The following is a 5655-nucleotide window of genomic DNA, read 5'->3' on the forward strand; positions in this document are numbered from 1 at the left end:
GGGGCGGACCCAGGCACAGTTTAATGGGAGGTGCGCCAACGCCCCCGCCTGGTCCCCTCACACCAACAATCAGGCAGTGTGAACTCGTTTTCAGATGTACTTTTATTCAGCACCTGCCGCCTGTTTATAAAGCCCCGTGCACGCGTGCCCTGGCCACATTCTTGCGCGTCAAATGACTATGGGCCGTCGTCGGCGACGCCATCGCTTCCGTCGCGATCGATGTCGGCACCGATGGCGGAATGCCGCCCGTTGGCTGGGCAACACCGCCGGTCAACACAATCACCGGCCGTGACTGAAGAATGCATGACAAGTCAGCTGACGCTGGTCAGCTGAACCATTGGGCTTGGGCGTCGGCCTCGCGAAATATGATTTGCAGGCCACATGGATCATTTTGCAATCCGAGCTTACGATTATGCCCTTCCCGTGCGATGGATACCTGCTTTAGTTGAGAGCTAGGGATGACAGGAAATAGCGAGAAGGAAAGAGAGAGAAAAAAAATAGAACGAGAGAGGGGGAAGAGAGAGAGAGAGAGAGAGAAAGAGGGAAAGGGAGAGAGAGAGGGGGGAGAGGGAGAGAGGAAGGACGGGAGGGAGAGAAGAATATGTAAAGAAAGGGAGAGAGGCTGGGAGGGAAAGAACACATTGTGCTATGTTTACTTTCGTGATAAGCGGCACGTCCGTCCGATTTTTTAACACCATTTAGCAAGAATATTCGTTCGCGACGCTTATGGCAAAAATAAAGTGGCACATCACCGTGAAGCCCGTTACACTGTCGCATGCCCCGCATCCTCAAGGGGTTTACTTTACCGTCGAGTCAATAAGTAGCTGAAGCGCAATGAGACAGGCTGGCAAAGAAAGAGGCCGCTGGAGCACCATCGTAGACGCCAGCAAAGGTTCTTTGTGTGTACTGCCTGCCTTAGAATGGATTGCAGTTCATGAGTGAGTTCCATGGAGACGGCAGCGTTTCAACAACGCCTTATTGTGTCTGTCCACAACCTGAGGCAATAGTTTTAACTATGTTCTTTAACTACGTTTCATTTGTCAAAAGAAGTGCAATCGCCATGTTTCCTGCAGTGGAATAACTAATTGCGTATGAGTACCGGCTTGTATAATATATATATTAATACTTCTGGCCATTGCCTCGCTATGCATTAGTAAACTGTATGTGGATTACAATGGTGCTGCACGATAAATTGCGACGAAAGCAATGCAATGACCCGCATGTTATCACCTAAAATCGTGCAGGTGCCAATGAATGGACGGAAGGCAACCGCACAAGCATCAGCCAGTTTATCCTATCAGGGCTTTCATCTCTGATCTTCGCAAAGCACAGCCGTAAGAACCGACTCCAGCATTTTTGTTCAGAGCCTAGAAGAGGCAGAGAGCAAGTAAAGCGTCTCTAACCTTCAGTTTCCTGACGGAGCTGTAGGACGACAACGACGCTAGAAGGATGTTGATTTTGGAAGCTTTATTCATCCACGACTTTTCCCCAGCTCTGAACAAAGATCTCAAGTCAAGCATTACGTTGAAGTTGTGGGAAGATCGGAGAGAAAAGGTCAGGCGTCTGACGCGCGCAGAGTTATACGTCATTCATTCACTTGTTGGCATATCATTTCATTCCTTTGCGTGCAGGCTGCTTTGTCGCTCTGTTAAGTAGAGTTTAATTAGCAAATCATGTCGTGTAACATGTCTTCATTTGAGTTACTGTGTAATCGGATGGGAGTGGGTCAACATCCTAATCTAACACGAGACCGGTGAGTGCAATCCCCCCTCCCCCCCAGGCTTTTCCGGAATGGTTTCCGAATGGCACGGCTACGCCGCGCTAAGTTATGCATAGCTGTAGAAAATTATACATCGAATCGCTTGATGTCCAAAATTTACACGTACCTTGTAAGGTGGCTGACGTACGGCGGGTCTAAGTCAGGCCATAGATTCAGCGAAGACAATTTCTAGGGAATCGTTTGATCTGATGCAATATAGGAGTGTTAGACGAAGCCATATATCTTAACGATACTTTCTTAGGCAACACAGCAATTGAATGAACAAACTCCATTGACCTAGGGTCAGGTATGACGGTCAAACCAAGGTCAAAACAAACTGCTTTATTGTTCTAGAACTTGCTGTATGGGATAGTTTTTGGTGCTCAATTCGAATTCATTGATAACAGAAACGCATTGCACATCTCCCATTGACTTTTTGAAGGTCGGAATAGGTCACTGACCTAAAATGACCGGGTTCAAAATTTCATTTTTAGGAAAATACTACTTAACGTAGCCTTTGACCTTTTTTAAATGCAAAGCACAAAGCAGTCTTTTATGATTTTGGTCACCAAGACTTTCAAGAGGTAAAGCAAGGTCACTGACCTTAAATGAGGCCCAATGACCTGTTGCTTGGAACAGGCGTCTATGTTCTCGGGCACTTTGGGTACCAGTCTGGAGTTTGACCTTGCTTGACCTTATTTGACAAGAATATCATAAGTTAGGAATCTCTTATGATGACACAAGTCAGTTCACATATAGGCTAACACGCTCTGTGAATTTGGTGTCTCTAGCTCCCTTACTTTTTGAGATCTCAGGGGAGTCAAGTTGACCCCCGAAACCCACCTGAGCGAAAGGTATTCAGCCGGCCACCCGGACGCATGTTAAATCTATTATAACTGATCAGAGGTCTATTCATTTCTGGGGATGGGGAAGGCATGTCCGAAGTTTTAAAGTTATGCGTGTGCCTTCTACCTTTACTGGTACGTAAAATGCAGATTGATCGATACATCACCACATGACTACCAAAACTGTTGAAAAGGCAATCTATCTCTCGCTCTGTCCACGTATGTGTGCGTGTTCGTGTGTAGGTGTATGTCTCAGACATCGCCGCGCATACACCACGAGTGAGCATACCACTGCTAATGACACGCCATTCCTGAAACCAGCGGGTTCACACCCCAGTTCGCACATCGTGAGTCCGGTTTCCGGTGAACCGTTCAAACCCTCCCCAAGGCCTCCAAGCTCCGCAAAACACTCCCACCTATCTGCAATTACCTTCCGCGGCCCGCGGGCTAATCCAGCAGAGCCGGAAGAGGCGGGCGGGGGAGGGGCACACTTCGGAGTCGGCCGCGCCGCCCCGATGCGTGGGTGCCGGGTATCGATCGCCGTCGGCGGGCCGTCGTCCAGGCAGCGGCGCCGGAGATCGATATCACGCCGCCACCCAGGTCATCAGGCCACCCGGACCCCGGCGTGATCAGGGGTAGGTAGCCGAGTGGCTGAGGCGGCCGGCTCCTGGCCGGGAGGTGATCAGGGGGTAGGTAGCCGAGGGGCTGAGGCGGCCGGCTCCTGGCTGGGAGGTCTGGGCGCGATCTCAGCGGCAGGAAGCCGCCGTGAGCTCCTTCGCCGCTGTGATGGGGCGACGCTGATAACCGTGGCTTTTACATGAGTGAATGAACAGTCTGGCCTGTGACGTCGTCAGCCTGTACGCTCAACTGATTACTGCATCGCTGTGTTAACGGCTCATATGTGAATGCACAATGAACGCCTCTATAGATGTGTTCACCGTCTTGACGTCATTGCAGAGGGCGTTAAGCGCGCATTGAAAGGGATCGCAGGGGCTGTTGCCATAGACATTGGGTAGGTCCTCGACACAGGTGTCTGAAACTGGCAGAATATCAATAATAATCGCTATTTAAAGGAAGCACGCAATACACCGCGTGCATCCCAAGGCATCACCTCACAGAAAGCTTCTGTCTCTATGTTGCTAACATAAATAGCACATTTGTGCCAACCAAGGTGTAAGAATACGATGCGAGATACCTTAATAATAAGAATGGTTAACTGTGCCGCCGAGTTGCAGACAAACAGACAAACCAACGAACAAAAAACTTGACAAAGTGCTCATTTTCATCGAGACAGTTTGGGTGCTGTCAAAAGTCCGACGCCTGTGGCCACGCAGGCAATGTTTCACGTGAGCATTGCATAATAGTCGCCAACGCTACTATAGACGGCATTCCCCTCGAGGAAGAGAACCTGTCCTTTACCCTTAAAATGATGACGGTGATGCGCTTTGTTGAGGAGGGAGATGTCACTCGATTCGACACCATGGTGCGCGGGATTGTCAAGCGAGAATCGGTCTTCTAGATAAGGTGGCAGTAATAGCCTTATTCGTCGTAGAAAAGCCAGGAGAATGGAGACGTAGATTAGTTTATGTTTCGGCACTATGCCTTTATCAAAACAAAGAGCAGCAGTAAATAAAAGCAGCAGTAAGGGTGATAGCAATGATAAGTTGCACAAATTATGGCAGTAAGTAGCAATAAATATGGTAGAATTAAAAAGCAATGGCAAACAGCAGTAGTAAATTCACTATCGCTATTCGCTTTGATAAAGGCATGTGGTCAAAAATCAGCGCATCTTTATCTCCAATTTCCTGTTTTCGACAAGGAATAAGCCTATTACTACTGTTTCATCTATATGCATTATGTTCCTCGCAAATGCACTGAACAGCTTACGCAGCTGAGAATCAGCATTTAGTGCAACAAACAAGAAGTGCTCAGCGCCGCGTGCAGACGCGCCGAGCGGTCGCTTGTCCGCCCACCGGTGCAGTCAAGTGCGCCTGGAGCGTGTCAGCAGAGGCTGCGCCGAGTCCCTGTCACCTTCCTGATCACCGAGGAAGCTCAAAACACCGACTGGGGAGAGTGACAGAGAGGTTTTGGCAGCTTTAGTTGCTAGCACAGGTGTAGCTACGATACAACGTATGATACTGCAGTGTCGGTATAAGTATGCCTATGACATACGAGCATTACGTCACCTTTCAACGCTTTTTTCACTCTGAATGTATGAACAGAATCAGGCTCTATGTCTAATACTTGGCTCAGCAGCACTGCAGTGTTGGCGCGTTAATGGCAAAGGCAATGTGGCAGTGGTTCACACCACAAATAATGCATGCTGTTGTGCTGCCACCTGGCTGGTCCCACCACGCGTGCTGCCACCTGGCTGGTCCCACCACGCGTGCTGCCATCTAGCTGGTCCCACCACGCGTGCTACCACCTGGCTGGTCCCACCACGCGTGCTGCCACCTGGCTGGTCCCACCGCGCGTGCTGCCATCTGGCGTATTTGTGGATGACCAATTGAAGCCGCATTCGCCACAGAAGGTTGACAATGCCAAAAGCATTGTACGCCTTTAATATATCTGTTTTCTCCCACGGTCACCTCGCCCACGGCAGTTTTTCTTGGTCCATGAAAGGAAGGGGAGTGCGTATCCCAACCTATCCCCACACCCCAATTGTTAGTGGTTTTCTTATTGAGAAAAGCAGGTATAGAGAAAGAGGGTGGGTGTGAGGAAGAGATGAATAATGCCAGAATGTATATATATATATATATATATATATATATATATATATATATATATATATATATATCCATAAAGAGAGAGGGGGATGGGAGTCTCCCCAGCACCTCGCCTTCTTCCGGACAACTCCTGCGGTAGACAGCAACGCCTAGTGTGCCGCCTTTCCGCGGAGTGAGCCGCTCCACGCCCTCCCCATGCCCCTCCCTTTCCGTCCTCCCGCCGCTCGGCCCGGCTCAGCCACGTGCGCCGCCCAGCCGGTCTCAGAGCTGGTTGGGCCGGCCGCTGGCGCGGCACGCTGCCACGTGCAGTCGCTTGACGACCGCC

Source organism: Pollicipes pollicipes, unplaced genomic scaffold, assembly GCF_011947565.3.
Source record: "Pollicipes pollicipes isolate AB1234 unplaced genomic scaffold, Ppol_2.1 Scaffold_4219;HRSCAF=4965_pilon_pilon_pilon, whole genome shotgun sequence".
NCBI classification, from domain to species: Eukaryota; Metazoa; Arthropoda; class Thecostraca; order Pollicipedomorpha; family Pollicipedidae; genus Pollicipes; species Pollicipes pollicipes.